The sequence below is a fragment of the Larus michahellis genome, chromosome 5, assembly GCF_964199755.1.
Source record: "Larus michahellis chromosome 5, bLarMic1.1, whole genome shotgun sequence".
Lineage (NCBI taxonomy): Eukaryota > Metazoa > Chordata > Aves > Charadriiformes > Laridae > Larus > Larus michahellis.
Genome location: NC_133900.1, coordinates 62,008,773 through 62,033,821, shown reverse-complemented (window position 1 = coordinate 62,033,821; position 25,049 = coordinate 62,008,773).

Genomic DNA, 25,049 nt, shown 5'->3' with positions numbered 1-25,049 from the left:
GCCCCACTCCAGCACCCTGCCCTGCTAAACTGTGTGTTCCTTCCGCTGGTCCTCCCACTCATCAGATACCTCTGTGGGCAGATTCAGCTCATTAAGCTGGCACCAACTCACCCAGCAAGAACTTGCACCTTTCTTCTGCCAAATTAACAAGCTGAAAGAGTTGCTGGAGGGCTTAGGATGCATTAAAGGCAGTGCAAAGAAGCTCAGTGGGGAGCAGGCAGGGAGGGACTCCCTACAGGAGGAGGGATGTGGCATGTGTGGGGCTGTGTCCACTGGCCCCAGAGGTGCCCACCCACGCCATGCTGCAGGTCAGACCCGGGTGGCTGAATGTGTTACCACTCACTGGCACCACCACCCTCTTCTTTGCATGCTGCCAAGCACGTGATGGTGGCGTATGCTGGGCTGTACAAGATGCTGAAGTTCATGGCATGGGTCCACTTTTCAAGAAGGTGGCTGGAGGCAGTGATACTGCAATTGCTTGCTGAGACAGGGAGTGCACACGCTTGCCTGGATAGAGGGATTTTTTATAAGTTTGCAGGACACTTTTCATTGAATTAAAGAAACAGACCAGAGTCCATGAGTCATTCTAGGTTGGAGTGCCTCAAGCAGAAGATGCTACAACCTTACGGTCTCTTCCGATGGTGTTGTGGCTCTCAGCATCCCTCTCTGTGGCAGGGATGGAGGCTGCCCAGCCTGGCTGCTGGGGCATTGCACCAGGAGGAAGGACTTGGAAAATCTGCTCCTTCCTGCCCCCCTGCTCTCATAGCAAAGCTTGGGGCTGGGGTGAAGGTGAGGTAAATATGGAGAGAAGGTGCCAAAGCAGCAGCAGGGAGCAGCCCAGAATTGGCTGGTGGCACGGTGTGGTTTCAGCCAGACCAAGGGAATGACAGCTCGCACACGCGGCCAGATGGCATTAGTGGAAAAAGGCGCAGGAAGGGGAGGAGAGGAGCACTAACACTTTCCTTGCAGCTGCTGGGAACAAGCAGCTCCACTGCCCAGCGATGGGAGACAGCCCCCTGCCAGAGACTGCGTCCCCCCTCTCCATCCTCACCCAGCCCTCTGGCTCAGCCATCACCGCTTGGAACCAAAGGTACAAATGTAATACAAAGAGCAGTGAGGAATCTGGAAAATCCTGTGACACGGCAGAAGTTGGAGTGGTAACAAGCCCAGAAAGCTGCAAAGCCCATCACTACCATGCTCTGCTCCCAGTGAAGGCAGCAAAGACGAGAGCGCACAGTCTTAGATGAAAAGACGTGTGTACTTGGATATGGAAGTCTGAAAGGAAAAATAGAGTCTTCCATACCCTTATTTTATTTATCCTTTCACATGTGTGTGTGTTTTCTAACCAACTGCTAATTCAGTCCATCTATAGTGAATAAACAGACCAGTACTTTGGAGTCTGTTTTTAATTACAGTGTTGTTTCTTCTTAATGATGAAAAATGAGGATATCCTTTTTCTGTCCCATGTGAACTGTTTTCTATAGGCTCTATTTTAAAAATTTCCAAATATCTTTCTTTTCTGGTTCCAAAATGTCACTGTTCTCCACCCCTTATATTTCCTGGACAGCATTTTAACTCCACAGTAACTGATTGCGCTGTGAATGTATTTATCCTCACAGATAGGAGAGAGACCTCTAATTTCTGTAGTGCTGTTTTCCAAATTTTCTTGAAACTTCCCAAGTGACTCCAGCCAAACAACCCAGGAGTAATAGTGCTGCAAGGCAAAAGACTTACATCATTAGGAATTACTAAGAAATCATGGACTCAGTCTATTTTTGTACTAAAGTCTCTTTGTGCCTCTTTGCGGTGTTTAAGAGGACTCATTAAGGGTTACTCTGCCATGGCAGAAGTACCTGAGTGGACTCACACGTATGAAGCTCATCTTTGAGAGACAGATTTACTTTGGTTCCCAAATGACCCCGAATGCTGAAAGCACGACCTCGGCTTTAATAACCATTTTTCGATACCCTCTCTGCTGCTAAAAGCTGGTCCTTAGTGTGAGAATGAAGCACCTGAAAACTGGGACCATTTTTGTAGGGTATTTTTGTTATTTTTAAGCAGATATTTTTCTCTATTTTCTAAACCTCTTTTACAGAACCTTCAGAATCACTTCTCCCAAGCAGTGAAGGTAAAATGCTTTTTTTCTCACAGCACCCACAGGTTAAACCTCCGAAGATGTGAAGCTCTGAGGCGCCCTTTGAGATTTTAGGGAAATTCCCTTCCTGACCGCCAAAAGTTATCCCTGTAGAAGCCTTGGAGTTGCACACTCACCGGCAGCTGGCCCCGCAGCAGTGTGCAGTACCTGGTGTCGCTTTCCCAAAGCCAAAGGCCATCCTGCTGAGGGACAGGCTATCTGCCACCCCAGGTCCCCTCCTGATGTCAGTGTCGAGGGCAAGGAGAAATGGCAAATTTTAGAGGCGATGAGGCATCAAAGGGGTTTGGGCATCACTTGCTAAGAAAGAGATAATTTTTTTGTCAACTTCTTGGTTAACATTAGTATTTTTTTCCCCTCCAACATACCTCAAGGCCATGATTATAGCTTAGTATATTTTGCTAGTCATGCCAAGAAAGGAAGCATGGCTTTACTTTTCCCCTTGCATATCAGCATATACACAAGGAGATAACTCTCTAGCCGACCACTCCCCTCTGTTTTATTCCTTCTCTATGTTAGAATTTGTGTGTGTGTACGGTTGTTACCCACAAACAGGGAGTCTGCTATTTTCAAACATCTGCATTTGACAGCTTTCTATATTGGGTCAAAAAGCCTAGATAATCGTTTCACAGCTCACAGATTTTTTTGATTCAGCTGCCAATAGGGAGAAGAATTGGGCTGGGCTGCTTTAAAATACTGGCAGAAAAGGACCTGGGGGTTCTAATTGACAAGCGGCTGAACATGAGCCAGCAGTGTGCCCAAGTGGCCAAGAGGGCCAATGCCATCCTGGCTTGTACTAGAAATAGTGTGACCAGCAGAAGGAGGGAGGTGATTGTCCCCCTGTACTCAGCACTGGTGAGGCCACACCTTGAGTATTGTGTCCAGTTCTGGGCACCTCAATACGAGAGAGGTGTCGAGGTGCTGGAGCAAGTGCAGAGGAGGGCAACAAAGCTGGTGAAGGGCCTGGAGAATAAATCTTATGAAGAGCAATTGAAGGAGCTGGGACTGTTTAGTTTGAGGAAGAGGAGGCTGATGGGAGACCTCATCACTCTCTACAACTACTTGAAAGGACACTGTGGAGAGGTTGGTGCTGGTCTCTTCTCACAGGTCATTAGTGATAGAACAGGAGGGAATGGCTTTAAGCTGCAGCAGGGCAGGTTTAGGCTGGACATTAGGGAAAAATTCTTCACAGACAGAGTGGTCAGACACTGGAATAGGCTGCCCAGGGAGGTGGTGGAGTCACCATCCCTGAATGTGTTTAAGAGTTGTTTAGATGTGGTGTTAGGGGATATGGTGTAGGGGAGAACTTTGTAGAGTGGGGTTGATGGTTGGACTCGATGATCCCAAGGGTCTTTTCCAACCTAAATGATTCTATGATTCTATGTTGCTTATCTCTTTTTTTTTCAACCAAAAACAAAAGGAAAAAAGGAAGAGGAGGGAAGAGCTGCTTTGAGTTGGAAAAAAGATTTAATTTTTCGAACACTGATATTAAAAGACAATGAAGAAAAACATTTGACTGTCATGAAGTGTAGGAGACAAACTCCTTCCTCTGCTTCAGGAGATCTAAATCCATTTTCCCTCCAGGAAAATATCCTGATGTCCAGCCATGAGGATATTCTTGGGTGGATTCTCTGAGTCTCTCTGACATAAGTTTAGCTTTACACTGGCTAGGTAAATGTTTTCTGCACTGAAGAGAAGATTATTTTATCATTGAGAGGGTGAGGGCACTCCCCAGTGATGGGGGAGGCTCCAGTTCCCAGTCATTCTTCCCGTGATTCAAAGTAAAATCTCAGCATGAGTTCACAAATTCTCATCTGCCGCTTCAAATTTATTTTATTTAAAGAATACGTGATTTGTTCCCCTGCTCCCTCTCCAAAGAAAAGGGAAAGGAAACAGAATACTCCACTTAGCTTGATTCCAGATAATCTGTCTGTTAGCTGAGTGGCTACTTTAAATCCTTTAGGGAAAAAAAAAAAAGAAGTGACAAAAAAGCAACACTTGCTATTGTCACAGTTGAATTCTATGGGTAGAAATGATGGAATCAGTGCTCCCAAGCCACTCGCTGAGGGGAGTCTCTGCTGCTGAGCAATTAAGGCAAGTCCCTCCTTGCACAGGGGTGTTGCATCAGAGAGGGATGATCTGCCGTGCTCAGGGCAGAGGGACTGCGGGGATACAGGAATGTAGGGATGTTGTGATATAGGGAAGAAGGGATGTTGGGATATACAGATGCAGGGATGCTGGGATGTGGGGAAGAAGGGATGCAGGGATGTGGGGATGCGGGGATGTGAAAACGTGAGAGCCTCCTTCCCAACGTGGAAAATCCTCACAGCTCCACAGACACATCTGCACCGTGTGCCTGAGAATGAGTCCAGTTCCCTCTGCAGCACCAGTCTCCACAACAGCCATCCAACCAGTTTTTCTACCAAATGAATTAAAGCCAACACTGTTAGAAAAAAAAAAACAAATAAGCAAAAAAACCCAGCAGAAAACTACCTACGCTTGTAGCAGCTCGTTTGCTGCCCCAGACGAGAAGGGTTTAGGAACATGGCTGGGCTTCATCCTTAAGGAAACTGGCAGAGAGTTGCCGGAGGCAAGCTGCAGGCACCGCTCTGGCTGCCCAGCCCCGGCCCGGCCCGGGGACCGCGGCCCCACTGCCCGCCCTTCGGCCACGGGGCTAGTGGGGCCTCTGGCTGCCCGGGGAAAGAATGCGCTCCTTTTACTGCCCAGATGCAAAGAAGTCTTTACAAAGGCTTGAATTGTAAAGTCCTCTCTCATTCCCATGCAGGGGGAGCAAGGCAAATCAGGAGGATTTCTTTTTTTTTTTTTTTTCCTAAGGCAAGTCAAAAGCCTTCCCGTCACCTGGAGGTGAGATGCAAGAGTCCATCCAGTCCCAGAAAGCCCAAGATTAGCTCGTTCTCTGCCTGTTATTGCCCCCTGGTGGCACTTTTGAAAATACCATCATCATTTTATTTGTTATTGGGACTGCCTTTTAGTCCCCCATTGCTTTTATTCTTTATAGTCTTCTTTTACAGTTTGCTTCTAATGTGTTTGACTGCACCACTAGCTCGGGTAACTTCAGACTGGCGATGATAAAACATAATTGTGTGGTTGCTGAGCTTGTCTAAAAGCTTCTCCTTCATCGGCAGGGATTTTAGTACTGGTGTTTCACCCACTTAACCCACTCAGGGTGGAAACTCCTGCCACTACACCAAATTGTACCAGCTCAGGACGTGGTCTTGTTGGTTTTGCACACCCTTTAATGCACTCTTTGAGCAGCGTATCCCAGTGGACAGGCTTCAATGTCCCCCTCGCCCTGTGTACAAGCTAGGAGCATCTGTCAGTTTATATTCCAAAGACAAGTTTTTGTCCAAGAAAGGTTTTTTTCTGAAGCCAGGATAATAATGAACTGGTTGCTCCAGTGCATCATTGAAAATGGATGGAGCTGATCTGCCTGACAACAGGTTTAGCATTATGGTTTCTTGCCATAACTTTTGTGCTTCTGAAAGGACCGAGACTAGGAGTCAGCTCCACCAAAAGAAGAGGCAAGCACCTTTTTTTTAGGGGTGTAAAAAAAGGTGTAGGCACCTTTTTTCAAAGATTAAAAATCTTTCATATAAAATAAATGAATGAACACCCCTCCACCACCTACCTTTCATCTGAATTAGGAAAACATTCACATTTTTTAGTCAGCTTGACTAAACTTGGGCAATATCCCCCCAAAGACCAGACTGCCCACCGCTTTTGCTGGTGTGAGGGTTCGCTGTAGGAAAGCTGGATGCAGGGTGTCAGGGGAGGCTGCAGACCCACCGTGCAGGATGGTGCTGGCTGGCTGCAAAAGAAGAGGAGGGCGGCAGCCTCCCAGTCTCACAGCCCACCTCCATGTCATGCAGTGTATCACCTGTTAAAAAAGGTCTCTTGGCTGTCAAATATTTGTCTCACCAGTGGCTTGGCCAGCTGAAATATGAGGACGGTGTTGCCTTTGCACCCCCTGCACATAGCCTTGTTCCTGCTGGAGAGGATGCAGAGCCTCCAGCAAGTCATTTTGATGAGACCCTTGTCTTTACAGCATCAGAAACCTTGGCGTCAACTGCACAAAAGGTCCTGAAAAGCAGCAACCCAAGTAAAGCAGCTGGCATGGGCTCCTCTCTTTCTGCACCCAGACAGCAGCTAGCAGCCAAGCTTCTGCGATACACTAACGCTGTTCTCTGCTTCCCTGGCTGCTTAGCAGTTCTGCTCTGTAAATAACACAAGATGGAAGAACAAAAAAAAGGATGATTTACACCTGGGTTACCAGTCTGAACCATTCAACCCAGCTATTCCCAAACTCAGTGAAGCTCTTTATAAATAAGTATTGCATTCACTGAATGAGGGTTCAGACCTAACAAACAACAAAACAAAGAAACAAACAAACAAAAATAACAAAAAAAAGACCGCACAACAAAAAAGCAAAGCTCAGATCTGAGCTCTGCTTTATGCCAGCCCAGAGATGAGACAGGAGCAAAGCCAACCTGGCATTTCAGAGCCTCCTGCTGTTGGTGATACCTTCTACACTCAGAGGCCTTTGGGAGTCCCCCAGGTCAGAGTGGGAAAAGCACATTATGGTGCCTTTCTCGTGGGAAGCCTTCAAGCCCTGGGGCTGCGCAGGGGAGAGAGAACGGACCAGGGAGCTCACAAATGCCTGCAAGGATCAAGAGGCATCTGCTGGGCGGGGAGAAGGAAGCAAGGCGAAGTTGCAGAGGAAGGAAAAGGGAGACCTTAGAAGGGATTTACTGTGCAGTGAAAGCAGCAGAGATGAACACAGACGCTGAATCCTCTGCTGCAGTAAGAAACCAGAGGGCACATCCATCCGTAGTCCTTAGCATTGCAAACTAGTCTGGGAAATTAATTCCTCATTATGGAGGTGAATATACCAACAGAATGAGCTTTGACTAATGGGGATAAAGAATTGGTCTCAGCGAGAATGCCGCGGCTGAGGGATGGTGCCGAGCATGCCCCGGGATGCTCAGGCACTGGCTGGCCACGTCGTGATTCCTTAAATGTGGATAAAAGGATGAGGTTTTTATCTTTTGGGCTTCTGCCTGGGGCTTTGATGGCAGTTTTATCTGATGAACCACGGGGCTGGATTCAAAGTTTGGAACTGGGAAATTTTATACAGTGTCATCTAGAAGACGCCTTTTTTTTTAGAAAAACAAGGTAGGAAGAAAGCCAGGGTCTTCCGCCTGTTTCCAAAGCCCTCACGCTCAAAGGATTACATTCTTCTCTCATTTTGTTAACATCTCCAATTTAGGTTTTGGAGATCTGAGATGTTAATCCCCCCGGTATTTTCAATAGCAGCAGTGTGGCACACCTCCCTCCTGCTGATGAAGGCTAAGATGTAATTTGGCTTGTCGTTTCACTCCAAGAATGGTCTTAGTGTATCACAGAGTTTCCTCTTTATTTAGGGATACACGATTATGTGAATTCAGTACCTGTTCAAGGTCCTTGCCAGCACCTGCAAGTCTCCTGAGTGGGATCAAATACACATTTTACTTCAGCAATATCAAGCTCCCAGCACTCTGTTAGAGTTTCTTCTTACAAAAATTTGAATTAGTAACATAATACAGAAAATTCAATAATAAACTTATTTGTGGAAGTGGAATTTCAGGTTGCTATTATAGCTAATCACTGAAAAAAAACCCCAACAATTTGACCTCAAGATATATAATTAAAAAAAAATGCATCTAAATGCAGAACAAGAACATTATCTGCTTTTTGGGATGAAAGCAGTAAGATGGAATAAGCAACATGGATATCAGTTTACTGCCCATTTGCAATAACCGAAAAGCCATTTTTAAGGCACAAAATGCCACTGGCTGTGAGGCTGGGTAGCACTTTCCTTGCACTATAAGGGGGGTGAATTATGTGCCAGTGAGGTTATTTCCATGTAGAAATGGCTCATGGGGAGGCGTGGGGAAAGGAGACACAAAGCCTCAGGGAGGGAAGCCAGGGTCAGCCTCCAGAGGAAGAGGATGGACAGCTGATGCAAAGGAGACTGGCTTTTACTGGTGTGCAGGACTAAAGCAGCCATATGCAGGATGGGGATGTGCCCATTGCAGCACCCAAACACTTAATGGCCTTTAATCTGTTTTTCCTCAGGACATCTCCTGTGGGAGCGCAATGCTGTTATCTTTATTTTACAAATGAGCAGCGGAGGCAAGAGGTTTTGCCTGCACGGTCTGGCTGCTCCCCATCTCTCCCCACATGGCCACTTTGGTGCAGGTCTGCAGTGGGATGGCTGGTGTGGTGTCCTACCACCCCTGGAAAGAGGCTGTGGAAGCGACGAGGGGCTGAGGACATGACCTGATGGACACGGCAGCCCTCTAACAGCCTGGAGCACCCAGCGAACGTTTTGGGATTTAGTAGAACTACAGTTCTTCTCAGGTGTTGAGCCACCCTGTGCTGCTGGGTGAATCTCGTAGCACTCGGCCTGAGCTGTGATTATGTCCAGATTTACGGCCTGATCTACAAAACACCTGGCCCGCTGATAACAGGCGGGAATACCTTGACTTCCAGGGGAAAAAGGGTTCTAGGACAAGAGTTATCAGGGCTCACTGAGAGGGCTTTCAACTAGATTTGAAGGGGGTTGGGGACGGTACTGGGCTTGCTGGTGAGGTGCCAGGGCGTAGTTGCTCGGCACTCGTGGGCCAGAGTGCGAGTACTTCTGAAAGCCAGAAGACACACCACACCTCAAGGGTCAAAACTACACACACAACTCCCTCTCTGAAATGCTTATACACCAACGCACGCAGCATGGGCAATATGCAGGAAGAGCTGGAGATCTGTGTGCGGTTGCAGGGCCACGATCTCATTGCAATTACTGAGACGTGGTGGGACAGCTCGCATGACTGGAATACTGTCATGGATGGCTACGTCCTTTTCAGGAAAGACAGACCAGCGAGGCATGGTGATGGAATTGCACTCTATGTGAGAGAGCATTTGGAATGCATCGAGCTCTCACTAGGGGCGGATGAAGAGAGGGTCGAGAGCTTATGGGTAAGGATTAAGGGACAGGCAAATATGAGGGACACTGTTGTGGGTGTTTATTACAGGCCACCTGATCAGGATGGGGAAGCTGATGAGACTTTCTACAGACAGCTGAAGATAGCCTCGTAATCGCAGGCCTTGGTTCTCATGGGGGACTTAAATCACCCCGATATCTTCTGCGAAGACACACAGCCAGGCATGCACAGTCCAGGAGGCTCCTCCACTTTTTGACACAGGTGGTACAGGAGCCAACAAGGAGAGGAGCACTCCTGGACCTGGTACTCACAAACACAGAGGGACTGGTGGAGACCATTAAGGTTGGGGGCACCCTAGGTTGTAGTGATCATGAAATGATAGAGTTCAGGATCATGGGTACTACGCACAAAACATCAAGAAGTAAAATTACAACCCTGGATTTCAGGAGGGCTAACTTCGACCTCTTCAAGAAACTGCTTGGAGAGATCTCGTGGGCTAGGGCTCTGGAAGGCAAAGGGGCTCAAGAAAGCTGGTTGGTATTCAAAGACCACTTCCTCCACGCTCAGGATTGGTGCTCCCTAAGAGAAAGAATGGTTGAGCTGGGAGCTTCTGAAAAAGCTCAAGTGGAAGAAGGAAGTCTATAATAAGTGGAAGAAGGGACTGACCCCTTGGGAGGATTACAAGAATGCTGCCAGAGCGTGCAGGGATGAAACGAGGAAAGCCAAGGCTGCCTTGGAATTAAACCTGGCTAGGGATGTCAAGCTCAACAGGAAGGGCTTCTACAAGTATATTGGAAGCAAAAGGAAGACCAGAGAAGTTGTGGGCCCACTGTTGAATGAAACAGGAGCCATGGTGACGGAGGATGCGGAGAAGGCAGAGTTACTGAATGCCTTCTTTGCTTCGGTCTTTGCCGCTCGGCCCAACCCTCAGGAGTCCCAGGCATTAGGGGAATTAACGGGGAAAGAAGAAGACTCCCCTTGGGTTGAGGAGGATCGAGTGAGGGATCAATTAGGTCAATTAGATATTCACAAGTCCATGGGCCCCGATGGGATGCACCCGAGCGTGCTGAGGGAGCTGGCGGAAGTCGTTGCTGGGCTGCTCTCCATAATCTTTGAAAGGTCCTGGAAAACAGGCGAGGTGCCTGAAGACTGGAGGAAATCCAATGTCACTCCAGTCTTCAAAAAAGGCAAGAAGGAGGAGCTGGGGAACTACAGGCTGGTCAGCCTCACCTCCATCTCTGGAAAGATGATGGAACAGCTTGTTCTCATCTCAAGGCATGTGGAGGGAAAGAAAGCTATCAGAAGTACTCAACATGGATTCACAAAGGGGAAATCATGTCTGACTAATCTGATAGCCTTCTATGATGGCGTGACTGGATGGATAGATGAGGGGAGGGCAGCAGATGTGGTCTACCTTGACTTAAGCAAGGCGTTCGACATGGTTTCCCACAGCATCCTCATAGGGAAGCTTAGGAAAACTGGGCTTGATGAATGGACAGTAAGGTGGATAGATAACTGGTTGAAAGACAGAGCTCAGAGGGTTGTGATTAGGGGCACAGAGTCTAGTTGGAGGTCAGTGACAAGTGGTGATCCCCAGGGGTCAGTACTGGGCCCAGTCCTCTTCAATATATTCATCAATGACCTGGATGAGGGGATAGAGTGCACCCTCAGCAAGTTTGCTGATGACACAAAGCTGGGAGGGGTGGCTGACACACCGGAAGGCTGTGCCGCCATACAGAGAGACCTGGACAGGCTGGAGACTTGGGCAAAGAGGACAATAAGGGCAAGTGTAGGGTGCTGCACCTGGGGAGGAATAACCCCATGCACCAGTACAGGTTGGGGGCTGACCTGCTGGAGAGCAGCTCTGTGGAAAGAGACCTGGGAGTCCTGGTGGACAACAGGATGACCATGAGCCGGCAATGGGCCCTCGTGGCCAAAAAGGCCAATGGCATCCTGGGGTGCATCAAGAAGAGCGTGGCCAGCAGGTCAAGGGAGGTCATCCTCCCCCTCTACTCTGCCTTGGTGAGCCCGCACCTGGAGTATTGTGTCCAGTTCTGAACTCCCTGGTTCAAGAAGGACAGGGAACTGCTGGAGAGGGTGCAGCAGAGAGCTACAAGATGATTGGGGGACTGGAACACCTCTCTTATGAAGAAAGGCTGAGGGATTTGGGTCTCTTCAGTCTGGAAAAAAGACGGCTGAGGGGGGACCTTATCAACACTTATAAATACTTAAAGGGTGGGTGTCAGGAGGATGGGGCCAGGCTTTTTTCAGTGGTGCCCGGGGACAGGACAAGAGGTAACTGGCACAAACTTGAACATAGGAACTTCCACCTAAACATGAGGAGGAACTTCTTTACTTTGAGGGTGGCAGAGCACTGGAACAGGCTGCCCAGAGAGGTGGTGGAGTCTCCTTCCCTGGAGACATTCAAAACCCGCCTGGATTCGTTCCTGTGCAACCTGCTCTAGGTGAGCCTGCTCTAGCAGGGGGGTTGGACTAGATGATCTCCAGAGGTCCCTTCCAACCCTATGGTTCTATGATTCTATGATTTACAACAGTTTCTTTCTTTCTTTACTTTGGCCTGCTGGTGGGATTTTCCAAAACATTCCATGTTGATCAAGCTCCCATATTCATTTGAGTCTCAGTTGTGGACCATCAGTTTCAAGCCAGCTGAGGAGCTGGAGGTCACACAACTCCTTGAGGATGCACTGGAGAAAGCAGGGGAGATGATAGTTTTCTGGTGGATTTGGCAGGTTTGTGCTGACACAGTGGGTGAAAAAAACAATTGTTGTGGAACTATTTTATGCTCTTCATCTGAGACAATGGTGAAAAAATGTAGAATTTGTGAAAATACAGCTATTTTAGCATTTATCTTAAAATAGTGGTGGAATTAATTAGCACATGTAAAAGTCATTCAGTTAAAAGGTATAAAAAATACGCCCCAAGAACATCTTCTATACATCCTTGAAGCATTTTCTAATTATAGTGAAAGCAGTGTTCCAATATCTTTAATTTCTGCAGCTAACAGGCTATTTTATGTTCAAAATAAGTAAATTAAAACTAGAACAGTGTTGCGCAGAGGCGAGAGTTCGGATTTTACAGCAGCAGCAGCCGGAGCTGACTGGCGTGATTGCAGATACCCTGCATCCGCAGAGCTAAACACAGCTCACAGCCTCCGAAAATTTAAGGATGTTGTTTTCATTGTGAATCATTCTTTTGTTTAGCCTTTGAAGTGAACATTACTCCAGCAAAAAAGGCAGGCGTTTGTCAAAAGAGGTGTCTGATTTTCAGCAGTAGATGTGCAGACCTCTGCTGTGCGTTTCATTTTTGTATCAAGGGTTTATAGTAACTGCTTTGGTCGGACATGCCTGGAATATATGATCAAACGGTTTGCAGTCCCACAATTTAAATGTATTTTGCGTCATTCTTTTGTCTCTCTCACTCATCTGGTCATTTGGAAAGCTTTCATTTGCACATTTACAAGCGATTTAACTTTTTTTCTTTGTCTATGAGCTCCTGAAAACAGATTTGATTATTGCTACTTACATTTGATTTAAGCTATCATTATAACAAGAGCACTTCCAAACATTCAAAATTCATGAATTCAGCTATTCCCAACCCCAAATGATAAAATGTTAAATACAATAAATGCGGGAGTCCTCATTTTCCTTCTGGCTTTTGAATCTTATGGATGAAATCAGCCCATATTTTCAACCTTTTTATACAGCCGGGAGAGTTAAAGGCTTTCTATCCCCCAGCCCAATTTTCCCTCAGTTTTTCAAGCACAAGTGCACATGGTAAAGAACAGGCCAGTCAAAAAGTTGCTAAAAATCTTTGTGACCCATCTGCAATCTGCAAGTACTGCAGGAAAATAACCCTGTAAAAAGTGTTACTAAATAGCAGCAGCTTAGAAGCTGTGTAAAAATATTCACATCCCAAAGCCAAACACACTAAACTCACTGTTTGGGCAGAGAAATTTTTGGCATCTTTACTGAAAAGCAGCTTTGCTACACCAAAAAAAGAAAGAGAAAAAAAGGAAACTCATTTCCCTATTGGATTCTTTCCTGCCTGTTGGAAAATTATATGAGGACGTGCCTTGCAGGTGTTACAGCTACAGCTTCGGTAAATTAAACAAACTATTGGGTTAAAGCAAATTCATTCTGCAAAAACAGGAACTGCAGCGGTTTCTGTTTCTGTCTCGCAAACCCAAAATGGGAGCACAAAAAATATTGTCTCAGAAACCCAAAATGGGAGCACAACATATTCTCACATGAAAGCTTGGAAATGCTGCATCCCACTGGAAGATGTGAGCTCAGTGTTGGGCTGGAGGATGGCATGAGGACACGGAGGGGACAAGAAATGCCCCAATTTATTCTTGCTGCTCCAAGCTGTCTTTTAACATGAACATAATTTATGGCGACTAAGGATGAGCTTTAAAACAGACAGGCTGTTGGATCCTGAGACATTTCCACCCACACTGTTTTCACTGCATAAATCAAAGCCTGCCTTTGTTCGGCAGCGGTATTGTAGCAACGTCTAGGAGTTCAGATCAGCGGTTGAGACATCTTTGAGCTAGCCGCCCGGCAAAAAATAAAGAGTCAAAACCTCCGGAGTAGAAAGTTCACGTGCCATGGGCCTGGTTCGATGGGCACCATCCAGACCTGCAGGCATGGCTGGAGTCCCGTTATCCCGAAACAAAGCTGGTCCATCTTCAGCTTGAGTGAGGGAGGGACCAGGCAACAAAGAGCACACTCATTAGCAGGTGAGAGTGGCTATACATAATCTGTAGATAAAATAATCTATGGGAAAAAGTATGTGTCTATGTACAGCACAGAACAACACTAAACTGAGGGCTCTTTGCAATATATGAAGCAAGATTGTTGGCTTGTGACTGGCTGGTTGGACACTGGCACTTCTCAGGGAGCACTGCAGCAGCGTTGTTTTTGTGGAGGAGGCGAAGTATCAGCCATGCACTGCGAGGGACGCAGTGGCTCTTCGGGGCCCCTCCTGCCGCTCTGGAGGGGCAGGTTTATCTGTTTTATCTGTGAGGGAAGGACCTACACCGGCCTGCAAAGCTGCATGGAGGCAGCATGTCCTGGCCATGCACTTGAGCACGTAGGTGATTGACAAGGAAGTGCCGTGCTCGGTCGCACCCCAACAATGCACTCTGCAGGGCTGTGGGCTGATATGGAGCCTCCACCTTCATCCAAAGTCCTCACAGCAGAGGTGCCTCCTCTGTAGCTGCTGGGACAGGGCCTCCACACCCCCCCACCTCTTTGTACCGGCTGTCCTCCCACCCTCCCAGGCCTTTCCTCACTATTTTCCATACACCTGTATTCCCAAATTTTCCTCCTGTCTTTCCCTCACTCTCCATTCCCCTGGGTTTACTGGGCCTCTCTTGAAGTGTAAGCCAAGGAGTCGTTTTTCCCGCCCAGGTCGACAGCCTCATTTCTACCCCTCTTGAAAACCACGCAGCAGCAGCTGTTGAGGTAAAATTGGCAATGGGAGGGCACGAGGATGGTATACAAAATAATGAACCGTATAAAGTAGCTGTTTCTTTTTACTCAGTCACCATAAACAGAGAAGGGGAGCTCTAATAACACTCCTACAGAGTTTATGACCACAAGATATCGCCGAGGATAAAAGCTTGGGAGATCAGAGTTTACTGATCCCATAGCAACACAGGCAGAAATATGCATGGTCGCATCCCTATAGGAATAAGGATTGAGACTACTGACCTTGTTAGTTGAGCATATGCATCCTGTTAGCTGACAGGAGAGCAAAAATATTCTCTCTGTATGCAACAAATACCAATCTTCCCACTATGAAATAACCAGTATTGCCTTCTGGAGCACCTCATCTTGGCTGTTCATCTAAGCAAGATGCCTGAGCACCCCTCGCGCTGCGCTGGCACAACACCCCCTTGTTCTGACCATGTCTCGGTCTTCAGAAGAAAACTTTGTTGACAAGTCCATCTTTCTTCAAAGAGATTAATTGCTCTGGCATATCTGTAACGTAACCCAGAGACGTCTTTCTCTCAATAGCCTACAAGATGTGTATCTCTGGCTGAACCCAAGATGAAAGCCTTCTGTAAAACAGAAGGAGCAACAAACTATAGCACAGCCAACAGAAATGAGCTTAGACTTCTGAAATATTTATGAATAGCTAAACAAATGAGTGCAAAAAAGTATTTTCTCCCCAAGTGCAAGTAACCCAGGAACTGTAAGATGAATTACATGATGAACTCTGACAGTTACTATAATTTTAGTATCCATTCTTTTGTTGTAGCTTAATTAATTGAGGTAGCTGTATGGTATGAGCAGGGGTCTCAGGAATTAACCTAATCATTCAGATGTGACCTTTCTCTTCAATGCTCAGAAATTAGCAATATATCATTTGTTCTTTTAAGATCTGTGGTATCATCATCTCTGCCCAGTGCTTACAAAAGCAATTGTAATTGTGCAAAATAAGCAAAAGGGATGGAAAACACCAATCAGATGAGAACTGCGGTGGCATCACTTGACTCTAAAGAGACTTTGGTGTAGCTGAAGAGCTGAAAGGTTTTTCTCTTCTCCTTTTCTTTCCTAAAATTCATAAGCTTCTCAGACCTGCCAGCACAACTGCATGTACTAGCTAGCTCTCAAAATGCCATGCATTAGAAAAGCTCTAGTGCTAAAGTCACCAGATCCTCTTGCTGGGAGCAGATCAGCGTGCTGGAAGATCTCATGATGAATGGCCACCCCGCAGCTGGCCTCGGCTCCAGCCTGGGCACTGTGCCTCGGCTTTTGGAGGCACAGATGTTCCTCTGCTGCTCTGCGTGGTGCAGGGCCCGGCACAGGTCCCTCACTGGGAGCAGATCTGGGACCAACCTGTGTCTCTCTGGGAGGGCATAAGCCTTGTGCAGGCACAGCCGCGCCACTGGGAGGTGGCTGCGTGTGGTTGGGTAGCAAACCCACTCTGGGCTGGGGACATCAGCTGGTGACAGCCCAGAGGGAGGACAGGGATGATCAGGTGTTTTAGTGCCACCACGACATGCCAAATTGCACTTCCTCTCTTAGGGAAGCCGGTGCAATCGAAAAAAGAGATTTCCCAAACAGCCTGCTCGTTAGCAGGGCTCTTGGAGCAGTGCTCTGAGAAACCCAGGCTGATGCATGGCAGGTGTCCACCTGCCTCAAGACAGCATGTGGAGGGAAGAGTCACTAGAGCGTGAGCATCAGGCATAAGTTATGCATGTGTGTGTGTGTGCAAGGCTAGAGGTGGGCACTGCTCATGGTCCCCGGGTGCCAGGTGCCCAAGCCCAGCTCCATGCGAGGGCTCGGTGTGGGACACCAGGGGACCCCGCCAGCCCTTGCCTGGACAAACCTCTTCGTGGTGGTGTTGGGCTGGCACTGCCCCAGCGATGGGGCAGGCTCTCCTGCTCCAAAAAGGAGAGGCTGAAATACTGGGGTTCCTGATGAATGATGCTGTCCTGTTCAGGTATGGAAGAGATGCAACCCAACCTATGGCAGCAAACCAAAGGAAATCTGCTTTTCTCTGCACTGGAATTTTCCTGAGCTAGAGATCTCGGTTTGGTTTTATAACCAGACAGATATCAGTAACCTACATCTCACTAAAGAAAGGATTTATCTTCTCTTTTAAAAGGTTCTCTGTATTTTTTTCCAGGGGCTAAAGTAGGCAGAAGGGAAACATTGAAAACAGCAAGGGAGAGAAAAGGCAATTCTGGAAAAGTGCTACAAGACCTTTCCCTCAGCTCAAATCCGCTTTTTTTCCCTGCTCTTTTCCTTCTGCACCCGGTCGCCTGACTCTGTCTCTCTTTGGTGTATTTCACCAGAAATAAAAGCTGTCACAACATTTCCTCTCCAAGTGCCACTGTGCGTTAGGTTTCAGCTCCTGACAGCTGAAATACCAGCTCCATCAGATGCAGGCGAACATGGAAGCTTTAAAATGGCTCCATGTGCCACAGGCCCACTTTGCCATGCTGCGTCACCGAAGAGGTGTCTTTTCAAAGGTTCACTTTTAAAAGAAGAGACTGATCCTGGCGGTGACATACTTAAAACTGCTGAGTGATGCTTTTGGGAGCCAGGCAGGGAAGGCTGCCTGCAACCTGCTTCCGCAGGGCAGGGGAAGGGGCTGAAGCTCCTCCTTCCAAAACTGTGTCAAATCACCGGTATCTGTCTATTTTCAAATACTTTTCCTTTACTTCCTTTAATCCCTTTCTTGGGGCAAAGTCAAATCTTCCCTCCCTGGCTTTGATCTCAGCTCCTGACGCTGCAGTTTCCGGAGCATTAGCTGGGAAGGAGGAGCAAAGGCAGGGGGAGATGCTGGTCCCGCGGTGGGGAGCTGGGGCAACCTGGGCTTTCTCCTGGGCTTGTGCCCTGCAGCCCTGCACTGCTTTCCTGCGTACGTTGCTTTCTGCATCTATAAAATCTTTTTACTCTTGAGTGAAATGTACTGTGAAAGAGAGTGATTAATTTTGATTAGCACGAACCCACAGAACCAGCTGTTTTGCTGGGAACGGTCATATGTTGATCTGCAGGTACCACAATTTATCCATCCTGGCCCATTTAATTTTCTTTTTTAACATTTCCTCAGGCTTTGATTGCACTTGAGGATTTGTCTAAACAACAAATTATATGTAAAGTCTGAAAAACTTACTAACAGGTCTGTAATTCTGGGCGATGGATCATTCCTGGAAAAGAGGCGCTGTGGCAGAGGTGTCATAAGTGTTGATGGCCAACACCGGGATGGACCCTGCTCCCACCACAGGATGGGGGATTTTGTCCTTGGTTTCAGCGGACCCCAGGTGGCCTGATGCTCTTCTGCTCATAGCATGCAGTGCACTTCCAAAATACATATAGTGCCTTTTCCTAACATTGCCGTTTGAGTCTGTGGTTCTACAGTGTCTGAAGAAATAAAAATGCTCTAATATTCCGGCAGCCGGTGGGGCAGGGCGGGATAGGGCTATTTCTCTGTCCACCAGGAGATGGCAGTGAATATGCTGAGTATGTTTATTTCCCCCTTTATTTCACTTGTACATACTCCCTGAAAGATAACGGGTCCTTTGAGGACAACTGAGCTGTAACTCTTTCATTTCTGTTTAATTTTCTTCTTCTGTTGCTTGCATTTACATCCTTCCCACACCTCCTTCTTCAGCACAATGCCCCCTGTACGCGACATCTGCTGCTTACCTTTTCAATGCCGGTGGCTCACCCTTACAGATAGGCACAAAGCAGCATCACAGACGCTGAACAAGAATATTTGGGGATGAAAGAGAAGAGGGGGGTGACAGGTTTCGGAGCTGGCAGGCAGCGTGTGAGCAGGCTGCCGCACTGACCACGCAGCCTTGGTCCGGGTGGTTTTCTGCCCATGCTTGCTTCAATGACAAATACGCCCTTGTGGCAAAATTGAATTGACATTTAGCTTCCAGGTTTCATCCCTGACATTCTCAGCTGGCCAGAGGATGGCAGGAGACACATCTCTTTGCCCCTATCAAGCTCGTGTGCCTTTGGGCCATATAACTCATACTGCTGCGAGTCTCCTGCTAAGGACCCTGACATTTTCTGCCACAATGTCTTCCATCAGATGGCTTCCCAAAAGGGTACATTAACATACGAAGTCCCATAGATTCTGGGAGGACGGAAGGAGACAATAGCTCAGAAAGGGACTGTTTTCCGGACCTGCCCCACCGGCAACGCTCGTGGAGCAGAGTCCTTGTCTTCTCCCTTCCCTGCCCATTTTGGAGTGGACCCCCAGGAGTTTCGTGCCTTCTGCACTTGGAGATGACAGGCCGAAGGGGCTGTTCAATGAATTGCAAATAGATGCAAATGCCACAGATGAAAAGGTGGACCTTTTTTTTTTTTTTTCTTTTTTTTTGGGTAGTGCCATAAATAAAGAGACTCCATGTCCCCGTTTCACGCAGTGCTCCGAGAACTTTCTCAGGGACACCTGAAATGCCCCAGTTTTTCATTGCTCCTATCAAAACATTTTTCTAAATAATTACAGCGTGTTAAAAATGGATTGCTGTACCCAGGGGAATTTGCTCTTTGTTTGCCAGGAACAAATAGGCCAAGAGAATGAATGCTCAGCATCACGAGTGGTGTTTGAAGGAAAGAGCAAAGTCAAAGGCCTGTAGACATTACCGGAGATACTCTTTTTTCAAAGTGAATTTTTAGTACACACTGTCAGGGTTGCAGGAGAAACTCCTGCACGTTGTGTGCTCCTAGGGACTGGGGGATAAGGAGGAGTCTCATCTGAGAGTAATGCGCATGCTGCTGTTGACCCAGAGGAATTTTGACTATTCTTTTTGGAAGTGACCTCTTCAAAACTACTCCTTTGCTTCTTAAGATGTTGCTTCCAAACAAGCACTGGGTTTTGATTACAACAGTCCCCTTCGTAGTGGTTTGCACTTCAATGGCATTACTGTGCCTCCGCTGAGAATCCCCAAGCCCTGAGTAAACACAAACCTGGAAACGTTCAAAGCATCCTGCTGCCATCAGTACCTCTGCAAATTGTTTTTCACTTTCAGAGTATCCTTCTTGAGTTACGTGTGCCTGAACAATCTGTTTCCTACTGTAACTGTGATGCCAGGTTGCTGGAAGACGAGAGATGGGCTCGGTACACCTAGTTTCCCTTAGGAAAAGGGAGCAACTGGCCTAAAACTGTCCCCCACAGCCCCCTTTACACCCCTAGGAGAGGTGCAGGACGTGCTGATGCCCCTGTGGGTTTGCCAGGCTGAACCTCCTTGCCCACAGGCGTGGGTAAGGCTTGCTGGAGCTGGGAACCGGTTGGTGTTTCTACAAGAAATAAGGCAATGCAGTAGTTGTTCAGCAAGACTTAAATGAAATATTAAATTTTTAAACAATATTCAAAACCCCAGATCCCTTTAGGGTGAATTTGGCTGTCATTCTGTTTGCTTCGTGGCTTGGTTGCCATCATGCCCCAGGCAGCAAAGGTCACGTGGCTGCGAGACAACCCCCTCACGCTTTGCTCCAGCTGGGAGTCCACCTATCTCCTTAATGGCTTCCCTCTCCTCCCAAGGGCACTCCTCACCAGGCCCTGCCGAGGAGGGTTTGCCAAGGGCCTGAGGACCCCTGTGTGGCTGGCAGGATGATGCACATCCCTCTTGGTGGCATTGCAGTTGGCTCCATGCCCGGCTTTCGTGTGCCGCTCACCCAAAGCCACCATCAAGGCCACTTTGCAGAGTCCTCTTATTTCTCCTGCTCCCCAGACCAAGGCTGTAAGATCAAATGTATATACTATGTATGCTGAGAAAAAAGAGAGTTTTCAATCAGGTATGCAGCTTGGTAAGAGAACTGCCTACGGACCCCAAAGCTGCTCATGGTATGAAAAATCCTGAGTCAAACCCACCCATGTATGTTGCTTCCTTGGCAGAGAGCAAGGCAGGTCTCTCCCATCCTCCATCCCATCAGCCCACGCGTGCATTCTTCTAATCAATTATTTCTGGATATCTTATATTCAGGTTAAGGGGCTTCTGAAGCCTCTGTGCACACATTAATCTGTACGTTGTATGTGTGTACACATACAGGGACTCCAGGGACAGGTGCTTTCCACCATTTCCATCAGCCCTCTCCCTTCTAGTCTCTCTGGTTGTTTGTTACTTCCACTTGCTGTGCCTTGTCTTAAATTAAACCGTAAGCTTGTCCTCACAGGAGATGTCTTTTGTTGTGGGTTGTTGGGAGGGGTTTTGCAGAGAAACTGGAGCAGCAGATAGAGCTCTCCAGGCACTACTGAAATAATAATGAAGTAGTTTCACCAAGGTGGGACCAGAGAGCGTTGTCGGCTGGGTCTGAATTCTGCCTGTCCCTGAAAATTGCTTAGGTAATAAGATAGCTGCTTTAAAATTGCTGGGGGTATCCCACAGGATTCTGCTTTGACTCTGATTTCCATTTGCAGCACATGTTCTGCCATTTGGCCAGCACCATCCACCCGTGTGAGCTAATTTAAGGTTGCTAAACAGATGACACAGAACATACATCTTTTATATTTGATCTCTGCACTGGTGAGTTATCTGACTGATGGTTAATCTCAACTTGTAATAGGATTTGCCTACACTCCTCCAAGAGTGAGATATTGGTCTTGTATAAAACGGCAGCTCGGGGCGGGGGGAAGCGTGCTCAGGGGAAAGGTGGGAGAGTTAATTTGTATTTTTTTTTGACTTCTTATTTTCGTAGATTGGATCCGGTGCTGCGCGCCTCTATGGGGAACAACGGGGTCATCAACCCGAGGGGCTCGGCTGTCGGCGGGGAGGGCAGCTGCCAGCTCCGTGGCCATCCCTGCAGGCCGGGGGGGTGAGGAGCTGCCGGCAGCCGGCACGGGGACGGTTGGGCTCAGCACCCAGACAGGTCCATGGGTGCTCCACACCCATCCTGAGCACGGGGCCGAGCTCAGTGGCTGCCCACGGTACTTCACTTGCTGCCTTGATCCCGTCTGTGCGCATCAGGGTGTTGACTTGGAGACTGTGTCTAGTTTGGAGGCTTTTTTTGAGCCTTCTTCAAGGACAGTGCTCAGAAAGCCCGCTATCAGGTATTGCTGGTGTTCTGCCTTCAGGTCAAGCCCCCGATTTTCAAACCGATGTGCCCGCTCCGCGTCCTGGTCTGCCAGCCATGGTCCACAGGCCATCCTGCTGCATTTTTTCTGCTTAGTCCCCTCGTGCCAGCTTGGCCTCTCTCAGAGGTAGGGCAGGAGCAGCCCGGGGACCATGTTCTGTGAGGAGCACACTCAGACCATCCTACCTTTACCTGCCCTGAGGTGGGAAAATGTGTCTGCTGCCCCCCCCCAGAGGAAAATAAGGTGCCACAGCTCGGTCCTGGAAGATAGGGCAAAGGAGGGACCTGACAAGCACTGGCGGCACCCCCTCAGCTCCCCCCAGTGCACCCAGGTGGGAGGCAAGAGCACTGCAGAACCATGGAGCCCATAAAAACTCAATGCTTCTGACCATACGACAGTTTGTATTGACACTCTAATTGTTACGGTCACATAGTGCTCAACCCACATTTGCAAGTGAAGGATTACAAAAAGAAGCCATGAATGTGGATGTCTCCAGTAAAAATGTCACTCACGTGGGCAAAACCTTCTCCCTGTCCTGCAACACCAGCAAATAAGGACAGCACAGCTCACAGGCGGCACCGGAGAGTGCCCTGCAACGATGCTGCATTTTCTAGATGGTGCGGCCTTGAGGTAGGTGTTAATTGCACAGCTTAGAAGGTTTGCCCAAGTTTTTAACAGCATAATACCACTCCAGCATGAAATTTGAGAGTTGTTGGTCTTTTCTTGTGCAGGTCAGCAAGTAACTCCTGATGTGTTAAACAAGATCCGGCTGGTGCCAGTAACAGGCCAGTGAGGTCTGTGTCCCGTCCCACCTCTCCTGAAGTGCTCCCTGCTTTGGTCAAAGGGTGGCTGGGCTTAGGGCCTGGCCCCTTGTCGTGGCAGTTCCCCAGGGCTGGGTGCCAGTTGTACATTAACTAACCTGTACTATGGAAGAAAGGTCATGTGTGCAACCTAGAGAAAAAAAAAACAAACACCAAAAAAACACTGAGTCATCTGTGCTATGTGTTTCAGACCTGAGCTGACCCAGTTTTCCGTGGAATTGTGTTTTTGCACCGGGCAGGGTCACTCCACGGGCTGAAATGCTGGTACGAACGACGCCGTTGTGCTACACGTGGGAGGTTTATTAGCAAGATCCAGGTTACAAGGCCGGGCTCTGGCCATCATCTGATCCTTTGTGAATATACTGTCAAGGCAGTCGATCTCAAATTTAGTGCTGCGCCTTTTGGGTTTTCTTTGGTGTAGTATGACATTCAGGATTCCTTTACAGGCAACTGTGCAAAGCAGGAAAATCTACGTGAAATGCTTCCTACTGGAGTCACCATCTGGCCAATATTCATCTTGTTTAGTGAAATACCAAGATATCCATAGAACGCAGGTGTTAATGCAGATCATAAGGCACAAGTGACCGCAGTAATAAACCAACATGCAATGAAATGTAATTAACGCACCTGGTGCTTGGGTTTGAAAAGAATTTCAGTGCTTTTTTTATTTTCCCTGCACACTGATGTGCATTTTAATAGTTGGAACTTCAATCACCACTTCCCAACCAACCCTTTAATCATATTAATTCACTTAAAAAGTGAACTATAATGTTTGCTAGTAAATAGTATTTCATAATTTAAGCAGGAGGGGAGGGGAAGTGGAAGCACACATGAAACTGTATGCTGCTTAGTAGCATTTTTGTGGCATGAAAAAGGCTATTGTCCTGTTTCTGTCGGTCTGGTTCTGCTGCTGGCAAAGGTTTGTTTTCAGTCGTGTAATCCTTGTTGATATGTTCCAAGTGCTTTTGAACCAGCTGGAACAAGCGAAGAGATCCCAGGCAAGAAAATAAATGATTAAGCTTTCTATCACTGGATTTCACAGTGTGTTTTTCATCTCACCTCTGACCTGCATCAGTAACGAATGCATTTTTGTAAGGTTAAAACCCCCCAGGACGACATTTGTTCCAAGCAGACCAAAAAAACCCAACACAGGAAATGTAGATTTGTGTGTGTGTGTGTGTGTGTGTTTGTGGATTCCAAGAAATCCCATTATTTTCAAATGTCCTTTCAGAGCAGAGATCTCACCCGATCTCGTTAGTCAGCTGGCAAATCCCGAGCAGACAGGGCATGTGTGGGGGAAAGGGAGAGGTCGAAAAGTCAAAGCCAAGGGTCACGGGTAATTTTTATTTTTGCATAGGTATTTCTCAAGGGTGGTCTGAAGGGTGTGACGAGCATAAATCCAGGCAGGGATGCTCGCACGCTGACAGAGAGGGACAGTCCCATCAAGTGACTTCCCAATCTGGTGCTTTTTAATAGGGATTCAGAGCGCGGTTATCTCCCCAGAGAGATGTACGCCACAGACACTTGCATTGCTCAGTCCCTTGCCCCAGCCTTGTCCCGGGTGCAGATCGCTCTGCGTTTTGCCACCCGCAGTCAGTGCTAAGCCACAGTAAACGCGCTGCTGACAAGCCGGGGCCATGGGCTAGGGGCAACCACCACGGGCCAGGCACGGAGGGGCTACTCCACCACCTTTATGGACGCCAGCTACATTTCACTTTCATCAAGGACACATCCCTGTAAAGCGGCCTTTGCCTCCCAGTCAGCAAGGACAGGCTGCTGGGGGTCATTGCTGAATGACAAAATACCCTGCGTCACACGGCTGAGGGTACATCAAGGACCTCTGCAGTGTCCCCATCTTCCAGAAGCCAAAGCAAATCAGGAGAGGGATGGTCCACGTTACTGCATGCTGCTGCATTTTATTGTGTTCAGATGCAGACAAAGAAATGAAGGGACGCTTGCTGACCCCAGCTTCTCCTACCGTCCTCCTTGCAAGGTTGTTTTCTTGGCAAGCCCTGGGAGGTGGGCAGGGGTGAGCGGTAGGGTGGGAGCATGGGGAGCGACAATGAGCGAGGCCATCCACCAGGCTGAGCAGGGCTGCAGAAGGGCTGACGGGGATGTCCTCTCCCATCCTCATCTGTGCCAGCATCCATGCAATCCCCTTAATGAACTAGCTCAGTTTTAAGAGCAAAACTGCTTCTGGGTGATATACTTAGTGTTCACATAGGGACATCCTTGGTGCTTCCTGACCGCTCTTACAGCCACCGTATCCCACTAACAGGTCTTCTCAGGCACCTGACTTTATTCTTAAATTAGTAAGCTCGGAATAGAGTACCAGCAGCAGACAAGACACGTGCAACCCTCAAAGCAAACACTCACCGAGAGAACAGGGCGCTGCGAGCACTACTAACCAGGCTCTTCTGAACCCCAGCGCTCGTAACGACTGAGAAGAAATCACCAATCTAATTTTTTACTTCTTGACCTAAGTGAGCTTCTGAACCCAGGCCCACAGAGGTG